Source organism: Cetorhinus maximus, chromosome 12 (genome assembly GCF_964194155.1).
Source record: "Cetorhinus maximus chromosome 12, sCetMax3.hap1.1, whole genome shotgun sequence".
In the NCBI taxonomy this organism is placed as follows: domain Eukaryota; kingdom Metazoa; phylum Chordata; class Chondrichthyes; order Lamniformes; family Cetorhinidae; genus Cetorhinus; species Cetorhinus maximus.
The window spans coordinates 88,060,100-88,082,192 of NC_135890.1; the positions used below are offsets into that span (position 1 = coordinate 88,060,100).

The window sequence follows — 22,093 nt, forward strand, 5'->3', positions numbered from 1 at the left end:
ATTCCCGCTGTTGTTTGTCCCATATGTTATAAAGTGATTCTGTACTGTAGTCCTCATCGGACTGGACTCCAGCGAATGCGACGTCAGATTCCAGCACAGCTGTCTGAGAATTAGAATTCGGTTTTCAAAAGAGCCTAGAAATTTAAAATAGGGCATTGGTTCTAATATCCTTAAGGGAAGGAAACTCGCTATTCCGCAGTTTGCCTTTTTGTGACTCTAAGGCCACACCAACCATGGTAGACTCTTAACTTCCCTCTGAACTAGTCCAGCAAACCATTCCGTTTAGGGATGGGCAATAAATGCTGGCCTAGCCAGCGGCGCCCATATCCTCAGCATTAATACAGCAAAGACAAACGTACATTAATCGGAAACGTGGCATATTACACTCACAGCGTTTATTTAATGTTACCACTTGTTGCTTGCACGGAATAATTCATATCGTCCATGATTAATGTGTGTTAGATGGAACTAACATGCGAATAGTGGCTGACCAGCCAAGTAGAGTTTTCTACGTTTCCTGTAGGCTCTATCTTAATCCCTGCACACTACATGTATATGTCTACATGTGTGTAGATATCTATATAAAACTATCCACGTCTTATCGACCCATTACAATGCGACATACGAATAAACGTATCTGTTTAAAGTCGTGAAAATAAATTGATACTTTGAAATCCAGAAAGCTCAAGGTTCAGAAGTCAGTGCGTTTGTTTTCTGACTAATAAGACTTCAGGCTGTCTCCTGTTTTTACTGCAATTAGACGGAGAGCCCACGCAGAAAATACCAAACAGCTTGGCTATTCACATCACACCAGGTCCCACTGAAATAGGGCGTTGAATTCACTCAAAGCTTGCACCGTAGGGCTTGTCTGCGTTTACTGGAAGCTTGAAACCTGCTCAAATGAACTCCCCCAGCCCCCTAAACAAAATGCGGGGCTGATGGCTGTGACCCGAGCAAGGATATTTCAGGTGCCATTTTATCCGAGAGATTCGAAATATTTTTTTTCGTTCGCCAATAACACAAAACGTTAATCTCAAAAGAAAAACTGCACTTATCCAATAAAACTGGCTTCTCACGGTGTTTGCAACCTTTACGTTGGCACACAAATCTTCACAGGATAGCCAAGCAGCTCATTGCAGAAGAAAGAAAAACGAGGCAGCACTAAAATGCCAAGTGCCAAACGGATCTGTTGTCGGGTTCCTGACTCTGGCGGGATAGTCGCCATGAAATACTCAATAATCGAGTCGCTGAAGATATGTTATTTCTAAATTCTACTTTGAGTGAAACATTCAACTTGAGACCGAATTCCCCTTTATTCTAAAAGTTAATTGTTGATTCCTTCGGACTGGGCTCATAAGATTGTCACCAATAAAACGACATGGGACTCTTGATCTGTAAGTAGGAATTTTTAAAGTTACCTTTGGTGTGAATGAGTTATTGAGATAAAATGTAACAATTATTGTCCACGCGAGGAAGGTGGGAGGGTAATGCCAGACGAATGTATCAAAATGCAGTTCAATAGATGACTACTCGTGTCTACATTTTCCACCTTCATCTGCTTCGTTTTCTTTGAATGAAATGTGTTATACATTTTATTTCTTCATAATTCAGTGTGACCATTTCACCGGATCCCACCACTCATTTAGTCCGCTTCATTCACCGCCCATTTCTACACCGGTTCAACCCTGTTGTGATATAAACGTTGTAAACAATATTTTATTTGTTTCTTGTTTTACTTTTGGAAGACAAGTTCCACTGTTATGAAATGACACCTTTGACACTGTTTGATCGAAGATAATAGCTAGGGCTAGCCCTCTCGACTTTGTCCATGCACAAATTTATTTGGCTCAACTTAGCAGGAAATATTTGAAGCACTTCTGTGACAGTGTCTGCTCGTTTGTTGTGCTCTCCAGTTTGACCCGGCTACAAATTTCTGACGTGTGTAGTCTTGTTTCTCTGATCGCCTCGCCGGTTGATGCAGGCTCCAGATGTATGGTTCGGAGGTGTTAGGAAAATCCTGCCCCTCTGTGGAGTTGCCTCGATGTTTTCCTTCCCTTAACGGGGATGTGGGCGGCGGGAAGAGGGGCAACCCTGAAGCCAGGGCCGAGCACCGGTTACCAAGGGTGAAGATAGAAGTTATACCCTATGGAAAGCCTCTTGTTTAACTATTGTTATGCTCAGGGAATGGTTTCATGGAGAAACCTGGCCTGTACTATGTCCAAAACGGAGGTCTTGCTGTATTTTAAAAATCAGGTATATTTAACTTGAAACTTATAAAGTGTTATGTTAATAAAACTCGGAGAATTGCATTTATAAAAGGAATGAAGTTACTGGTTTCCACCCGCCGGTGCGGTGTTGCGGAAGAGGGTTCTGATTTTGATCTTTACTGCTTTTCAATAGTGGCAGACGGAGAGCGATCTTACCCCACTGCTGCGTCCGGTGAGCAATTCCGCCAGAGGGTTTTCCAAACACGCAAAGGTTGAACGCAGTAAGTTCATTGTCGCGCATGTGGTGTTTTGTAAATGAATTGTTTTGTTTTATCATCACCTCCAGCCGCTTGCCTGAGGAATGCATTGAGGTCACGGGTAAACAAGCAGGTACAGCAACGAACAATTGCGAGAATGGGTTTTGTAAAGGTGGAATTTCCCCAGTAAAATGTTTTCAGGCCAGAGCTTTAATAATGTATTCTGATGTCAGGTAAACCATCAGATTAGTGTGATTACTTTAATTCGGTCCTTTGCAGAGAGTTAACATTGAAATTAGTTATGGCACATGTCACTAATCTTCTCCGATGCTAGGTAGTTACTTTTGCATCCATCATTCAAGTGTGAATCGAAGATTTCATGTTACAACTGTATCAATTTCTTTAGTGTTACACACATATACCCTAGGTATCAAATGTTATCTTGTGGAGCGCCTTGGGGCATTTTACTGCGCTATAAACACTATCAAAACGCGAGTTGTTGCATTTACTTTTGATCTTTTGATGTAAACCTCTAAATATTTGCTTGTTCCGGTTCGCAAATAAATGAAAGAATGTGTATTGTTGCAAAGTTGCTGTATCAGAAAAATGTCATTTGCTAACTCTAATAAAGGTGTTTAAAGTGAAATTTGAAACAGAACGCGGATTATACTATTATTGGAGTTTCAGGTTAATTTCAGGCACACCATGACGTTACAGTGGTATTTTAATTTAGGAGTGAGGTATTAATCTGTGCACGTTAAAACGAGGAAGTTGGACACCTGCGAGGTTTGAGTTCACATCTGTTGCTGCCTAATTTATTTATACAAATATGTGAAAGATGTGTTGGGTATTCTGGACATTTTATAACATTGCTAACTTTATTCATTCTCAGGCTGTGGGTAAGAGTGGCAAGGCTGGTAGTATTACCCATCCCTAGTTGTCCTTCAAGAAGCTGGTGGGTCTCTTGAACTTGTTGCTATCTATATTGGGAAGGTGCTCCCACAATACTGTTAGGTAGAAAATTCCAGACTGTGGACCCTGGAACAGAGATGGAATAGTGATATATGTCCCAATCAAGATGGCGCCGGACTTGGGAGTGGAACTCCAAGGTACTGAGTTCCCATACACCTGTTGCCCTAGGTAGTGGAGATCATGGGATCAGGAGCCTTTCAATATTGTCCATGCTATGAGAAGGCTGGTTCTCCCAGCCACATTATCCTACATTAAAAGCAACTGGGGATATGGAGTTTTGTGCATGTGTCAATGTACAAATGCCCCAAATTCCTGTGTGGCTGACTGTGCAATTTGTAATATCCACAAAGCAGAATAGCATTGGCCTGCTCACTGAACTAAGTACCCCACACATATAGTCCAAAATTATTGTATAATTAAAATACCTCAAATATTTCCAACATACAGTCAATTAGCCATGAAAAGTATGTAACAGATTCGCAAATATCTGATTTACATTACTTGGCATCAATGTGCAGCAAACTGGTCAGCATTTGTTGCCAGTAACATAAATTAGTAAAAGTCATGGTTTATGTACAATAGTTTATTCAACCATGCAGAGATGATACAAAGTGTTTATTTTCCAGATTATTTCAAACACAAGGTCTAAATTCAGTGGATGATGCACTAAAATAATTATTTTAATATATTAGGAAACAAATAGCTTCCAGAGCCAGATGTCAGTAGACAATTCACTATAATCTTCAAATAACTCCTTTTCATTCTGACTAGATACCAAACATAAAACACAGTTATACTGATATTAAGCACTAAATCTGGAAATGACTTTTAGTTTCATTTTATATGATGTCTATTATCCCCACTAACCAACCATTGACAACAGTTTGGCTGTTCTGTAGTACCAATGCCATGATGCCATACACCTTCCTATTTCACAGCACTATCCTTTTTTCGCCTGTGACATGTTGTCTTTCCTGCATATTGCCTAGAAACCAGTCAGAAAACTAAATGTTCAGAGTCACTATTTAACATAAACATGGGGTTATATGAGACCAACAGATGCCTGACAGTCAGTTTAATACATAGCTTAATCTCTCTGCTCTGTCAAATTTCATACACCATGAGTTTTTCTTTCTTGCTTTGTGATAATCATCATAAAGATTAATTATATTGGTGCCTTTTCTTGCCTTGAATCTCACTGCCAGCCATTCATTACCAACAATGTATCTGTCTTTCTGGGAAGAGAAAATCATAGACATAGGTTTCTCCTCATTTCTTCTGAGTGACAGTAGCAAGCTTACTGGAAGGATGCAGCATAATAACACCATGCAGTTGTGGTGAACAAACTCCTGTGTGAAGTAAAACTTTATTTAGTTATTGCTCCTCCACATCTACAACAGCATCCAGGGGTATTTGCTGCAAATGCAGAGATTTAACTTGAACACCCCCTACAAGATGATGCCCAATAATTCAGGGTGCTTAAATTCCCCAGGGAATGGATTCTCTCAACTTTAATATTAAGTTTATTTTCTCCCTCAAACTCTGTCGGATGTTTTTATTGGCCCTCCATTTCCTGTTTCATTCTCAATTCTAGGAAATTGTATTTTTTTAACCTCCCCTCACCTCTCTAGAGGAAAAGGTTTGCACACCTTTTCCCATCTTTTATTGCCCCTGTCTATTCATAGAATCACTCTTTTTTTAACTCTCTTAACGTTTTGTCCATTTCTTAGTCTTTTTTCTTTCTAGATTCCAACTAGCTTGTCTTTTCATTAGCCTGCTCTCTGATTAAGCCTCCAGGTTACATTGTATTGTGAAATGAAAACGGAAAGTATTGGAAACACACTGCAAATCAACATTTAAAGAGTAATAAGGCTGGTTAACAGTTTGGCTGGGAGTCTTGATCAGCACTGATCTGGGGAGGAAAGGGGTGGCAATGGAACCTCTCTATAGAACTGATGAGAAGAAAAGCAGGAAAAGATGAAAAATACAGATGAACTAATTATTGTAAAGAGGCAGCAAAGAAACATCCTGACAGGCATTTGGTGTGTTTTGAAGGTTTAGATTCACATTGATGTGTGGCAATTTTGTTGCACGTTATTTTCATTTATCAAGAATTCTAATTGCTTTAAACGTAACAGGTAGTTTAAGCAGAATCCCTCTCAGCACAAGACAAGAGAAACAACATAAACATCAAAAAGAGGTAAAATGGTATAGGGAGAAAAAACAAGTCAAAATTGAAGGAAAGTATTAAAATAAAAGTTTAAAAATGCATAATTTACTAAACTTATTATAATCTTTGTTAGAATGTTATGTGCCAACTAACATATTTGTAAAGGTTGGTCCTATATTTCCTGTTTCATTCTCAATTCTAGGAAATTTATATTTTTCCCATTTTTAAAAATCTAAAATAAAGTTAATGCTGGCGTTCTACTAAACATGCATAGGTGGCTTTACATCAATATCAAGTATAATGCACTGATGCCAGTCAAACATGACTCTCATCAAGAGTCAGTATGAAAGAAATGCTCATGCACTGTCCATCATAAAATACAAAATGATGGGAGGAGAACTGAAGACAGAAGGCAGAAAATAATTGCAAAGATCAGTGCAGGTTGACAACATGTAAATGGGTCAGTTCATAATGCATGCATTCAAATTTTTATAATTGCATATTCAGGCATGGCTATTCTTTATCATGTCATGTGTGCTTTGCACAAAGGCAATTGTCTTGGCTCATTGTCTGCTGATGCTAAGGGCTAGGGCTTTTGCTTCCCACCATCCAAAGAGTTGGTGGCGAACACATCCCACCAACACTCATTGCCTTACAGTCAGTTAACGCTCCAATGAGAGTTAATTGACTGGAGATGGGACGCTCCTCGCTTGGGAAGTAGTCCCACCCCAGACAGCTACCAGCCAATCTAATTGGCGGCAGCTCTCTAGCCCCAGCAGCTCCAGAGGCTACAGTGGACATGTCTGGGATTACAAGCAGTCCCCAGAGTCTAAGTCCTGGGACTTCAGGACCAGGTAAGTGTGGAGTGTCAGTGCAGGGAGGGGAGGCGAAGCCCTAGGAGGGGGGAGGTGGGAAGTTGGGCAGAGAGTGGACTGAGATTGTTGGTGGAGAGGCCGGGTGGGTGGGAGCACCTGCAGGGGCCAGACTTCATGGGGGCGGGATAGTTGATGTTGAAAGGAGGCTGTTGATGGAGGCGTCCCCCTCCCCACCCCACCTTCCTGCCCAATGCCTGAGCAGGGTCACTCTCTGGGCTTCCCTCTGCCCCTGAACTCCTCCTGCAAGCTTGAAAATTGAGGCAGGGCAGGAAACAGCTCTTTAGTGGTCATTAATTGGCCACTTATGGGCCTCAATTGGGGCAAGGGTGGGGTTCGGGAGAATGGCCTAAGCCGTGCCCATCCTACCAGAAAATGGTGAAGAGGTTGGGGCGGACGCGAGCGCAGTGGGCAAGCCATCTGAGGAATTTTACAGGCCCTCCTTGCTTTCAAACCCACCAGCAGGGGAACACCAGATTCTGCCTGAACTGTTTTCTTGGCAATTTTGTCAGTGGTGGTTTACCATTGCTTTCCACTGTCAGGAACAGGGCAAGGAGCAGGTCCCAAGTCTACTTCAGCTGGAACAGGAACCAAATATGTTGGTGTTAGTTTGAACCACATGCAATCTAGCTAACTGCCACTCCCCCATTCTTTATCCTAGCTCCCTGCAATTTGAGCAGATTCTACATCTCCACACTGTGCACCCTTCCTTCTGTTCTTAAAACAGCCCTGACATTGAATCGATACTATAACCTAAATATAAAGAATTGTTCTTCGTGTATATTTCTGGCAACCCTACATTAACTGCTGCTACCTGAATTTGTGGAGGTTTGAAATACTTTAAATTTAATTGAGTCCACCTGAATTCATTACTAGGGCTGACGTTTGGTCACACAATTAAGCTCCACATGCAGTAAATGAAGTATAGAGATTGCTCTGCTGATTTAAGTTTAGATTGGGATACAGAACCATGTCTAGTTATTTTGTGTTGCATCGATATTGCAGAGCCAGTTCAGAGGATAAAGTTATAATGTAATCTGCAGCACCATGTGTGATAGAACCTGCACCATTTTTGTTGCATGGCAGTTTTTACAGCTTTACATCAACATTTAAACAATGTGCCTGCCCAAAATTCCATGCGTACATTTTTTGAAAAAGCATTATTTTACCGGGAAGATATGTGCCGACTAATGATGCAAGGTGAAGGTGTAAGCACTCAGCTGAGTATGGACAAAAACACAGCTCACTCCACCTCTGATGATTCAGCACACATGCTGCCATAGGTGTAGACTAAACACCATCCTTTTTGGTGGGTCACATTGTCTTCAACTGCAGCCATCGTACCCATTTATTTTGTTACCTTTTTGTTGAGAGCAGAGCCACTCCTAGTGGCAACACGGCAAAGCAATTGAGACAGAGCAGCAAATGGGGTAAGTTTAACTTCTATCTCTAGATGACAAACAGGTGATAGCAAATCGGATGTCCATTTTATACCTTGACTGACATTATATTCCACTAAAGTAATTGAAAAGGAAAATCGGTTAAGGTGTAAAACAGGGTGCTGATTTGCTATCACCTGCTTTTCACCCAGTGATATGTCAAAATTAACAAGATGGGCATTTATGTCAAACCTCTTCACATCTCTCAAGATGTCACAAAGTAGTTGCACTTATTATGTGGGCTAAAGCAGCAGGCATTTTTTCTCAGACAACAGGTTCAACAAATTCTAATAAGATGAATCTGAGTTAATGATGCTTATCTGGTTTCGGTGTGACAGGGCAGATGTGGATAGGATGTTTCCCCTGGCTGGTGAGTCTAGAACCAGGGGACACAGTCTCAGAATAAGGGGCAGGCCATTTAAGACTGAGATAAGGAGGAATTTTGTCACTCAGAGGGTGGTGAATGTTTGGAATTCTCTAGCACAGGGGGCTGTGGAAGCTCAATCATTGAGCATGTTCAAGACAGATAATCGATGGATTTCTGGAGACTAATGACATCGAGGGTTTTGGGGAGAGTGGGGAAAAATGACGTAGAGGTAAATGATCAGCCATGATCTGTCTGAATGGTAGAACAGGCTCAATGGGCTGAATGGCCCACTCCTGCTCCTATGTGCGTATAGTGGTGTTGGTTGTAAAAGGAAGTGCATGGGCTAAAGGGAATTATACCCTGCATTGATAACATTTGGTAAAGTGTTATTGGGCACAACTTAAAGCGCAGAATCGTTTGGTCCCGTTGGCGTTGGGCGTGAGCGGACAATATGGCAAGAAGGCCATCGTGAAACCAGTTTGTGATCATCCGCTCCACCCATTAATGGCAGATCGCGTCTGCTGCCGCCATACATCAGGTACCTAATTTCAATACTTTAGCATCTCATTATAAGCCCTGCTCACTGGAATCACCCCCCACATCAAATTTACCTTCCACGTCGGCGTGATTTCAGTACGGCTTCACGACTGCCTTTAAAAGGTATGCACCTGGCGACCTGAACTTCGAGGGGAACTTGGAGGTGAGTGCACACAGCCTTGCACAGCACTCACGAAGCTTGCCTGTAGGACATAAAGGAAGAGGTGCCACGTGTTTGAGGGGGGCACAGGCAAGTCACCTTTTATGGGCCGGCTTTCAGTGTGATGCTGGGGCAAGGATTCCAGTATGGGTCAGGATGGGGTAGGGGGCTGGTGGGGGGCAAAGCAGCACAGACTGAAGGAAGTACTCAAGCACATGCCGAGGAGGGAGGCCTGGGGTTGGGGTGGGGTGGGGGTGGGGGGGTGGGGTGGGGGGAGGTGGGTGGGGAGGGCACGGTGAGGGAAGTGGGCTCGCATTTGGAAAATCTTGTCAAAAGTGAGCATTCTTCCACAGCTGAGGCCATTCAGTAGCAGCTCCATTGACATGCTTGGAGTCGGGCCTCTGAAGCTTTTCTGCCCACTCAAGCAACACAAAAGCATGAAATTGCCACCAAATGCTCCAGAACGTTTCACCCCTTGGGCGTAGACTGCAAATTAACATGCGTTTTAGGGGCAGCAGAACAAATGGGCGATTGGGCAAGTTGTACAATCCCCTTGTGAAAGGCGGCCATGGAACAGTCACTGGTGGAGGTGCTCACAGCCATTTGCAATGTCTTTATTAAGATTTGGACCAGTATTCATCATGGTTCAAGCTAACAGTGCAGCCTCGCAGTGGGGGTTAGGAAAATGCCTGTGCCTGAGCTGAGAGCACAGCACGCAGTCCAGTGGCTGAAGCTGCCACCAATCGGTCAAGTGGAGTGGGGTGGAGGTGGGTGGGGTTTTGGACAGCCAATGAGTGCACTAAACACTGGCCATCCATGTGGTGGCCAGCACTCTCCTGCATGTATGAATGGGCCTTCAGACTTAACCAAGAGAGATTCTTAGGACACATGTGCTAACCCACAGTCTCTCTCTTTGATCCTGCAGGAGCAGCACATCAGGCTCATGGAGCCTGGTGATTCAGCGGTACTCCTCATGGATTACAGAGAGCAGAGAAGAAGAAGCAGAGTGTGACAGAGAAGCGTGGCTCAAAGGGAGGAGCAGCTCCCTCAAGATGAAGGGGTAGCAGAGCCTGCTGCGCACACAGCTGAAGATCCACAGTGAGCCATCACTCGTAGGCACCTCACTAGACCCAGGGTCTATAGATGTCATTCCGGCAGATGACTGAGAACCAGGGTCGCCAAAGACATGTCTAGGGAGCTGGTTGGTCACATATGCCACCTGCTGCAGGATTTGGTGCCACAGGGACATGGAGGGCATCCACTGCCCGTGGCCATGAAAGTTACTGCAGCGCTCAATTTTTACACCAATGGCTCCACTGGTGACCTATGCTGGATCTTGCAAACCTCCATGCATAAGTATATCCAAGAGGTCACAGACGCTATCTTTGCGAAGGCACAGAACTTTGTGCATTTAGCCGGGGATCAGGGAAGCAAGAGCGCTGGGATTTGAGCAGATCTTTGGTTCTCCACAGGTGCAGGATGCCATTGACTGCACTCATGTGGCACTTAGATCTCCATGGTAACAAGTAGTCAACTATGTCAATAAAAGGCTTCCACTCACTGAATTTTCAGCTGGTGTGCGACCACCACAAACACACATCCTACAGGTCTGCGCACGATTCCCAGGGAGCGTCCATGACTCCTACGTCCTTAGCAGATTTCAGATCCCTGACATCTTCCAGGAACCAGAGAGGCTGCAGGGTTGGCTCCTCGGGGACAAGGGCTACCCACAGAGGATGTGGCTGATGATGCCCATACCACATCTTCACACTGCAGCAGAGCAATGGAATAATGAGGCTCATGCCGTGACGTGCATTTGGTGGAACAAACAATAAGCATTTTGAAAATGAGGTTCCAGTGCCTCAACAGGTCTGGTGGAGCACTGCAAAACCTTCCACTGAGGGTGTCGTGCATCATCGTAGCTTGCTGCACATTACACAACCTGGGACTGAAAAGGGGGAGGGCCTGGTTGAGGAGGAGTTGGAAGAGCTGCACATCTCCTCCGATGAGGAGGATGTCGAAGGGGATGATGATGATGAGATCCTCTAAAATGAGGATGCCAGCGATGAGAGCATTGCACTGGCCAGATGAGGCAGTTGTGCTCAGGAGGTCCTCATAGCCGCAAGGTTCATGGAGGATGATGAGATGCAGTGAGGACAGTCCTGACATCCTCACCTTGCATCTGTGAACATTTGACTCCTGTATGACTGATGGCAGCGGACATACCCTCAGTGCTCAGACTCATGTCATGGAGATGCAAGGGAGGCCCTAACAGTCACTAGATTCCAGGAAGTTGACAATGACATGCAGTGAGGACACTCCATAGATTTTCACATTGCCCCTGTGAATGTCTGACTCCTGTCTGGCTGAGGGCAGCTCGCTTGTGCTCTGCGATCAGGGTCATATCATGGAGACGCAGTCGTGAAACTTTAACTGCACCTGATCCTTTGTCAGCCTTCAGTACCTGACCCCTTCAGGAGCACAGCATCACCGGTCACAGATGTTGAAGGGATGGGGGCCAGCCCCACCTCAAAGGTGTTGAGAGCACACAGAGAGAAAATGATGGAACTCTGGGACGCCTGCCCACGACATTCTGGCAGCAATGACAAGCACCATCGAGGTGCAGGCATCACTAATGTGTCCATTGAGAGTGAAGCTGGACCATCACTTTGGTCCGAAGGTTCCACACTGCACAGGGAAGAGGCCCTGGACTGAGACACCTGCCTTTAGCTTGTGCAGGAACCAAGGCTTCATATCTGATTCACAAACACTGTTCATCAGAACAAAGAACCAGAGGCAGGGAGACATTCTTGGGAGTTGATTAACAGAATGTACTCGAAAGAGTTACATGCGATCTGTTGATAACTCGAAAGAGTTACTACATCTTCATAACCTTCCTAACCCTGCTGCAACTTCTTGGTGCTCCCCCGACATCCACAGTTGAGGTGGAGGCAGCCTGGTGACTGCTACGCCCTGTCTTTGATAACCTTGGCAGGTGTCCTCTGGAGAGCTGAGATCTGGAGGGCCCCGGCCTGCTTTGGGTGTCCTGCTGTGGGCCAGCTGCACCCTCCTCAGCATGTTGAGCTGGAGCTCCAGGGGTCACAGGAACATTTGGATTGGCCCGACATTCCTGGAGTCACCTGGGTGAATGGCCCTGGGGTGTCCAGCTGCTGGTCCTCCACCCTATGGGTGCCTGACAGTCCCTGGCTGACTCCTTGAGGAAAAAGGGAAGCTGAAGTGAGATCGAGCTGCCCCGCACCCCTCTCACATACTCACTGTTGGAGGCCAACTGTGGCGCCAGTGATGGAGTTCAGCCCACAAAGCAGTGCAGGACCAATGTGCACCCTACCAGTTTTGACCTCAGTGCTGAAGGCGGACAGACTCCTCCATTGTGCCTTTCAGTCTGAGGAGTGCAGCGGACATCCCTTCCTGACGTTCCCGAGCTTGCCTTTGCAGCTCCAGCAACTAAGGTATGACCGAAACCAGAGGTTCCTCATCTGACTCAGACTCAGCAGAATTCTGGCCTCCAGCAGTCCTCTGAGTGCTGGAAATCTGGGAAGTCCCTGCCCCCACCTGCTGTGGATCAGACAGTGTGATGTGCTCACCAGATTGTGACCCCGAGGCTACTCTAGAACTAGGTCCCACTGAAGTGTGTGTCTCTGCATTGGTGGAGGGTGTGGGTTAGCATCTGATGGGTCTTCAATGAGGGTGCCTTCAGATTATTTTTCTGAGGTGTTTCGGGGCTTGAGTTGAAGACCTGGCTTGTGGACCCCTTCGGCTGCTTCCCAGATGTGCCTGCAAAAACAATGAGAGATAATTAGTGCATGGCAGGGGCTGCAGAACAGGGGAACTGACTCACAGCATGGTTGCCTGATGGATGTTGCATGGTTGGACCCTCATTTGGTTGAGCAGGACCGACCTCACCGTCAGCACCGGAATGGTCCAGATTGTTGCCAGCCAGCTGGATGGCTCTATTTTCAAAGTCTGTGAGGACCTTGATGTTGGGCATTCCTCCACCAGACTGCAACCTCTCCCTTTTGTTGTGTGCCAACTTGCCCTGCATGAATATGGATGGAGAGAATGTAAGCAGGACGCCTGCCAGGCCAGATGAGAAGGATACCTGGCACATCTGGGTGGTGAGTGCTGCCATGGTAAGGATGAGGACATGTTCCACAGGGCAGGTGAAGGTGCGTGTGAGAGAGTGAATGCTGATGTCCTTTGAAATGCCAGTGAGTGAGATCCCTGTGGATGTGTGATGGGTTTGTGAGTGTATGAGTTGAGAGTGATGAGAAAAGTGGCTTACCCTGGTGTAATGGAGGAGATCATTCATCCTCTTTTGGCACTGGGTGGCTGTCGTCTTTTGCAGGGCGTTGGCACTGACCACCACTGCAACTGCCTCCCATGCTGGATTGGTGACCTTACTTGCTGGTCTTCGCCCAGAGCGAGGGTAAAGGACTTCACGGCGGGCCTTTATTGCATCCAGTAGGCACTCAAGGGAGACATTGCTAAATCTGGGGGCAGCATGTTTCCTCCCTTTGGCAGCCATGACTTTCTAGCAGCTTTCGATCTCTTAGAGAATGCTAGGACACCTTTAAATATGATGCCCAGATTATTGAAGGCCTGAGGTGATGGCAGAGTGGGCGAATCAGATGCCACCCTGCCAGTGATCTGGAATGTTTCTCATGCATGCATTATTAATGAGACAGGAATGGGACCTTACGGTGCAAAAACCTGCCATTGCAGCCAGCGGCTAAATTACTTTTTTTATGCCCACTACCACTCTTAGTGCAAAGTTAAGGGTGTCAATAAAAGGAGGAAATTTAGGCAACCTATTTTTAGGAAGAGTGTGATAAAATCATGAAACAGATTAATAGCCGAGATGGTAGGGCAGAAAGCCATGGAAGATTATAAAAAATGACAGGATAAACTTTATAAGCTTTAATTAGACAAGGAAATATGAGATCAATAATTTCAGAATTATGGTAGGAAAGCAATCAGTGCTATGGAAGGGTAGACTGGATGGACCTAAAATATTTCTATTACTATTACGTATAAGAAGAGTTTATTGCTATATTAAACAAACAGAAGTGCATAAAGAATTGATACTGTAATCCCAGAGTCTTCAGTGTTGGACTTAATGCCCTTGAATGTGAGTATCCGAGACCATCCGGTTAGTCATGAGAAGAATCACTAGACTAGTACATTGTTGAAGTGACAGCAACCAAGCCAGCCATAGAACACAAAAGGATTCACTCATCAAACTTCTGTTATCTGGAAACACAGCCACGGCTAGGAGTCCTCTATCAGTGATTGATGGACAGAGTCTGCGAATTCCAATAATGTAGAAATTGTGGAATAGATTGCGGCAAAATCATGCTTGTTGATATTCCATATCATATTGCAGTTTAGATAGTCCTGATTTAGCCTCTTTAACTCTTCCTTTGCAGACATTGCTCATAGTGAGGGGTCTAAATTTATCTCAAACGGAGAAGAATCATCAGAATAAAACATGGTTTAGTATTAAACAGCAGTGACATTTTCATTAGGATTAATTTGGAATTAAAAATGCAAAGTAAAATATGTAAGACAGCACAAGTTCCTTCATTGGCCAAAGAAACAGGTGTCTGTAGCCTTAACATTTTGTATGTATTTTGAAATGAAATGTTGCCCTAATTGGGAAATGGTGGTGTGAATTATCTGCCATGTGACAACTATTGGAGTACATATCATGGTATACTGATATGTGATGAAGTTAAAATGGAGAGTGTCCTATGTTATCTAGCAATGCTGACCATTACCACCACTGGATGGAACCTGCTAAAGAACTAGAATCTGATTTAAATTAATACAAATAGCACAATGATAAGCTGTAAACTAGCTTCAATATATTTGTTATCAATGATAAAGAATGTGTTTATTTTGCTGTCCCCTAATTAAAGCCAGGTTTTTCATTAAGATATGGATCCTGAGTAAAGAGTTGGCAGAAGAAACAGTTTAATATCCATCTATGGATATTATCAATTGCAAAACAGACCATGCTACTCTTAAATGCACAATATGTGAATGTAGAAATTAAGTTGTATACCTTCTGCTCTTTTCTTACAGCAGGTTGCTTAATACTTTGTCATTTTCTTATCCTTCCTGTTCTGAAGTGATGATCATGGCAGATCATGGTTCGACATTCCACAAATCTCAATAAACAATATTTAAGTAGATGCACATGTAAAACCATGAGCCGTGGTGTTGACAAGTTATTGGTTTGTTGCAACCACCACAGTTGAACTTCCTATGGTATTTACTTACATAATGCCCATCATGGCTCACTTGTCAGCAGCCAGGAATAAAAAACCAGGCTGATTTTTTAACTTCCTTAAACGTGGGATGCTAAAGCCATTATTGCGTGATCACTGTCATTCCAACTGAAATGAGCCAACCCAGACTAGGTCAAGGATTGTAGTTGTAAATCTCCTGGAATAGATGGCTCAATGTCACACCAGACCACACTGTGTAATTACATAATGAACCATTAAGGGAGTTTAATATTCTAAACATTGCCAACCCATGAGAGAGGTGGCTAATTCTCAAGGGGCTACTTTTTCTGAATACTTTAGGTGCTAAAGAATCCCCAAGGTGGCTAAAATAGGGTCTGGAGCTGTAACACCTTAGCGCAAGCTGCCATCTGAGTAAAGCTACTGCCACCCCAAAAGTGATTTAAGGCTCTGATGATCAATTAAAGTGGTTCCAAAGCTCATTAAAGAGGCTGACTGTCATTTTGCTGACTAGTATGTTAATTAATGACCTTTCCTAGGTGACCAGCTGAACAGGAGTAAAGAATACATTGGTGAGGAATGCAAGTGTTAATTAAAGCATACTCAGCTTTCATTGTTCATTTGCTGCTGGAGATCAACTGACTGCACTGCACTTCAAGAGGACTTTTAATACACGTTGTGGACTTTCTTGGACAGTATGTCAGGACTTTCTAGGACACTCTACCAACATTTATTCAGGAAATTCTCTGTGGACTTCACATAAAGGGAGTGAGTGCTGTGTTACTCTACCTTACAGGGGTCAGCTGGAGAAAGGAATCATGCTAGGGGTCCCTCTTGGTCTAGAGAAAGAATGGAATGAGGAGCTGAGGCCAGATGGAGCAGCACCAATTGCTGTAAGAGAGACAGAGAGGAGGGATAGGAGGGTGAATCAGATTCATGGTGACTTTTGCATGTTCCACAATGGACAATCATGAGAGACCAATTGTTACCACCATCAGATGTGCCCGAGGGTCAAGTTCAGGAGCCACAAGAGGAAGGAGAGGAAGAGAAAGATGAGGAGGCAGATGAGGTAGACCAGGGCGCACCAGTGGGTTCCAGATAGATGATCCACATCTGGGAGGGACACTTGCCACCATGTGATTCAAGACCACTTATGAGACATATCCTCCTTCAACGTTTGGAGCACTGTTATCACATCTTACCTTCCATGACTCAGGATTCCTCAATTCTTTTAACCCATTCTCCATAAAGAACATAAAAAAGCATCAATTCCACGACTGTACAATTACAATGGTCACACTTTATCTAAAGCAAAAACCATGAAAACATAATAAAATCATCAGCTCTTACAAATATTAAACTATTCGCACTGCTGTTTACCCTTAGTGGCTATCCTATAAGTGCTCTTACTTAATCTGGTGCTGCTGCAACATGCAACCCAAATGGCAGCAGCAGGCAAGGTTGAGGGTTGCAGTTTATGTATCTTCCTACAATGTCCTTGAGAAGCTACAGGCTGTAATGTTCCTGGCTCAGGCTGCACTATCTCAGCATGGGGCTTAAGCAGCCTGGGCCATTAGGTTGACAGGTAACTGCAAGGGTAATGGTGGATCAGTGGGAGAGGGGGACAAAATGCTGGCATTGGGAGAAAGACCAATAGGTAGCTGCTCCACGATTCCCATGCACAAGGTGGCTCTTAGTCCTCTTTCAGTTCCACCAAGAGGACGAGGTTTATCTTGTTCCTAGGAGCCTGAATGATAAAGCTAGAAGAGTCCTGGTGCAGTGCGTGTGGTCACTACATGAAGATGTATGTGATGAGACCATATGAAGCTTGTGAGTGAGGATAGCTGGGGGAGATTTGAGATCAGGAATGATTGTGGATATGTAAGGAAGTTGCAGTGGCACATACCTCTAGATGAGATGCATCCTGCTCTGTCTACAACCATGGTGTCTGCCAGTCTCTTCCTGATTGATGCCAACACTGCCTCTTCAAGGGATTTCATGAAACCATGCCTCCCCTCCCCCAATCAGGTCCAGCTGATACTTGTTATCTGCTAGCTTGACCTGGAAGAGATGGTAAATGAGTGCATTGGAAGATGTGGTTGTTTGATGCCTCACATGGTTGAAGAGCTGTGAGATGTGTCTGAGCTGTGAGTATTGCCTCTGAAAGATGGAATATTGTGAGTTGTGTGAATGTCAGCGTATGGTTCACTGGTGGATACAGTGTGTTGAGGTTGTAATGTTGGTGCTGGTGCAATATTGAGAAGTGCATTTGTGAAATGGGATCTTACCTTGACCACTTGTGTCAATTCATTATTATTTCAGCAAAGTTAGTTCTATGTCCTGGGGAATGCTCCTGGCTATGACCTTCTGGGTTATCTCCTCCCACATTGGCCCCATTAGTTGCCTCTGTGGCCTCCTTCCCCCTGCAAGTACAGCGCATCCCCCCTCTGCTATGCCTTCTCCATCAGGACACCCAATGCCACCTCTGAACCTGTGTGACCTCTCCCTCAGTCCCTGAGCCATTTTTAAACATGCCATTGTTTGTCAGACAATGCGCTGCACACTTTCAGTGGAACTGTGCGTGTGGAGGCTACATATACTGCTTCAGTAAAATTACTGTTAATCAGAGCTTGAGCGCTCTTATGCAGATCTCCAGTTCAGTGCCTCCAGGCATGTTTAAATCATGGTAATCAGCAATTAGCTCCAAAATTCTGGCCTAAAACCAGACGTTTAAAGAGTTGTGTCTTATTAACACAGCACCCATCCAGCATCTGTTTTCACCCTTTCTCCAAAATAACTCCCTCAATGTTTTTGCACAGCGACAAGTCAGATCATCACCAAAGATGCAGCCCAATAACGGAATCACACAAGAACAATGATGTTGTGCTCTGTCTGTAGTTTCCACAGAGGTTCTTCTGATCGTAAGTTGAAGGTTGGAAAAACCTCGGCAGAAATTGGAGAATTGTGTCCTGAGAAAAAAAAACTAATTAGAAGGCTATTTTTTTTTCTATATTCTTCTGTCTGCTTCTTTTCAGTGACACTTCTGAATTTGACCAAATCTTCAGCAGACAGTAGTAGTCATGTTTACTTCAGAACCGCTGCTTTCTTGCTGTTCAGTTTGGGTCCTGCTCATATTTTGCAATAGTAGTCAAACTTAATTGCATTTGAAATAATCATACTCACTTTGGTAGCGAACCAGGTTTCTGTAAGTTGGTGACATTGGCCTGCTGTTGTTTCATTATTGACTGGTGGAGTAACCTTAATCAACTGAACCCTTTTTGTGGATGTAACATTAGCAACAACAATAACTTGTTTTTATATAGTGTCTCTGACATAGAAAAAACATCCCAAAGCACTTCACAGAGGCATAATCAAAAATCAGGCACTGGGCCAAAGAAGGGGCGACCTACACTGTGTTCAAAGAGTGGAGTTTTAAGCAGGATCTTAAAGGAAGAGAGGAAGATGGAGAAGTGGAGAGATTTAGGGAGGAAATTCCAAGGCATGGGGCACAGCCACCATAATGGGAAAACGGCAAATGAATGAACAACAGGCCAGACTCAGTGGAAAGGTAGTTTAGGACAGAGAAGGTGGCAGCACTGGATCAGGTTAAGTAGGGAGAGCTGAGGCCACATATAGATTCAAGCATCCAAATGTGAATTTAAAATTTGTGGCAGTGAGGGAAAGGGAGCCTGCTTCAATTAACATTGAAAGCCCAAAAGCTCCTAACACTTGTAGACAAAACCATTGGTGACAGCGAATACAGTTCGACAATTTTGTTGCTTGCTGGTCAAATGACTGCTGCCATAGAATCATAGAAAAAATTACAGCATAGAAAGGGGCCACTTGGCCCATCTTGTCTGTGCTGGCCAAGAAACAAGCCACCCAGCCTAATCCCACTTTCCAACATTTGGTCTGTAGCTCTGCAGGTTACGGCACTTCAGGTGCATGTCCAGACACCCTTTAAATGAGTTAAGGGTCTCTGCCTCTACTACCCTTTCAGACCCCAACAACCCTCTGGGTAAAAAAATATTTCCTCATCCCCCTCTAATCCTTCTACCAATCACTTTAAATATATGAGAGCTCTATGTGAGCTCTGAATTAATCAATTGGAAAAGTTGAAATTAAAATCCAAGAGAATGTAAAATTCAAGTATCTATCCCACTTTTCCATTGGGTGATTTGGGTGTCCCCATGGTTATTATATCACTCCACTGAAGGCCCCATGATATATCTGTTAGATGGCCTCTGAATTAAGATCAGCAACAGCAATTGTTGCTCTCCAGGGGACAAAATCGTTAGATATGGAGACACAATGATAATTTCTAATTCAGCTGGAGATATTCACCAGCAATTGCTGTGGGGGCATTCCCTGATCTCTCATAGAAACTCTACCCTATTGTTCCTAGAGATGACTGTTTAGATACTTTGGCATATGGTTCAGATTTGGAGGACTAACAACTTAGCTACTTTGTGAATTCTGAAATCAGCAATTTTGTCCCAATAAAACCTCCAAGGATACTGATGGATATACGTACACTCAATCTCCCCAGATCAGACAGATAACCATCATCATATAACCAAAATGGAAGCTTTTTGGGTTTCAATGCTTATCCATATTTCCTCACTTTATTTTTTAGTCAGGAACCTATTTTAGTGTCAGCAAATATCACATATTCCATTTTCATTAGTAGTTCTTATTTTGTGATTAATACTGACAAGACTTTGGCTGGGATTTCCCAGCCCCACCATGGTGGGACCCTCCGGGGGTATGCAGCAGGCCAGCCATTGACTTTTGGGGGAACCGGACGATTCCAGCAGTGAGCAGAGCCAGAAAATCCTGCGCATTATTGGTCATCCCTAGTTTCCCTGAGTGGTAGTTTGATTATAAGCCAAGCACATTGGATGGGACTAGAATCATGCATTCATCAGAATGAATACAGCTGCCAAGCTGAAGGATACTAATAAACCAATTGTATTTTTCATAACCAATATGCACAGTCTTTGGACCATGCAACACAAATGGCAAAATACTGGCACCTAACTGTGGTATTTTATGCAAATCATCACAACAAATTGCTTTCAAAACCTGTAATTACTGTGTAGTGAATTTAATGGGTCCTTGAACTAAATTGTTCATAGAGTCACTGCCTCATAATGAAAATCAAACTGCAGGGATTGAAATTCCACAGAGTGTTTTTTTAATACAATGTTTAATTTTAAACTAATTAACAAAATTGTTAAAATAACACCCACAGGATATTTTTGTGCACACTTTAATGTGGCAATAATTGCACTTAGTTGAATGTCATGCCCATTATGCTTACTATATTCAATTTTTAAAACATAATTTAACAATGCAAACACAATTTAATACATAATGCTGTCTTTATGGGGCAACGGCAGGCACCATTTTCTTTCATTTCATCGTCATAAACACAGTGTAAATGCTATTGCATAGATAACACAACTATTGCAAACAACTTCTATGTGTGCAATATTTACATCTGTTCCATTGAGTTAAGAATTACTGTTTTAACCTGTGGCTTGTTCATAGCTTTCTATTGTATATCAAAATACATTTCAGGCTCTGAGTAAGTAAAAGCCAACACTGTGTTGGTCATTTCAAGAAAGCAAGATTTCCCATTATAATAAAACAACACTGGCAATTCTGATTCAATTTAGCACACTGGAATGTCCTTAGATAATTAATGCTTTTTGAAGAATTTTAACTTATGTCATGCAGGCATTTTTTTTCACTAATATGTCCATCAGACAATAACTGGTGAATGACAAGTTCATCAACTTACCCAGCTACAATGATTTAGGGGAAAATGTTGTGTGGGACATCTGTTGAACTCCTTTCTGTTTTTCAGTTAGTGCTATGGGATTGTAAATATTCATCTGGACCACCAGAATATGCTCATGTGACCTTGGCTTAAAGCCTTAACAAAATGCAGCACTCCAATATCCTTACCTAAACCAAGATAATATAAACTTTGGGGTAGGCTTTAAGTCCCCAACCAGTTATTGAGCTGAACTAAATCTAAATTACTCTCTTTATGGTAGAAAGTTTGTTTTGTGTTACTGTAACATCTATGACAGATTGGTTAGCACTATCCTTTAGCTTGAATAGTGCTAGAAGCTTCATTCTGCACTAATATTAACATAATATTAAAACATTTGCATAAGTCACATACTTCATGTGCACAAGCTTTGCTTCCTGTTGGCGTGATTTTTGTCACTATTTGTCACTGTAAATCCCTATCAACATTTTCCATTCAATTTTGCTATGTAATCTGCTACATTGTAGTTGCAGCCTCTAAGTGGTCACTAAGTGGCTCTGTGGTGCAAAATCCTCAGGCCAGATTTTTGACTGGTGTAGGAAGCGGGAATGGGGTTGGGAATGACAAAACCTAATTTCAAATTGAAAGTCCTTTCTGGCCATGTGCCGTGTTTGCATGGTTGTTCTCATGGGTCAGAAAGGCTGTGAACACTGCATGCACCTCTTCTAAGGTCGGGGTCTCTATTGTTAGCTCTATAGGAAGTTTGAATTGCTTCTAATGCATTTATATCCTTTCTTAAATAAGGAGACCAAAACTGTACTCAGTACCCCAGAGATGGTCCCACCAACGCCTCATACAACAATAGCAAAGCACCCCTACCTTTATATTCCACTCCCCCTGTAATAGATATCAACATTCCATTTGCCTTCCTAATCACCTGCTGTACCTGCATACTAACTTTTCCTGATTCATGGACCAGGACACCCAGATCTGTCTGTACCTCACAGTTTGGAAATCTCTCTTCATTTAAATTATACGCTGCTTTTCTATTCTTCCTGCCA

At 43.5% G+C, this 22,093-nt stretch overlaps 1 protein-coding gene across 2 annotated transcripts in view; it reads left to right on the forward strand.

Annotated features, from left to right (window-relative positions):
• Positions 1-2,425: 2,425 nt before the first annotated feature.
• The window catches only part of tbx5a (T-box transcription factor 5a), a 67,920-nt gene continuing 48,252 nt past the window's right edge, over positions 2,426-22,093 (forward strand). The window contains exon 1 of one of the 2 annotated variants that reach the window (XM_078554047.1): positions 2,426-2,488. The gene's annotated coding sequence lies outside the window, so the exon portion shown is untranslated. The remainder of the gene's footprint in view (positions 2,489-22,093) is intronic. The other variant, XM_078554046.1, reaches the window with a different exon arrangement.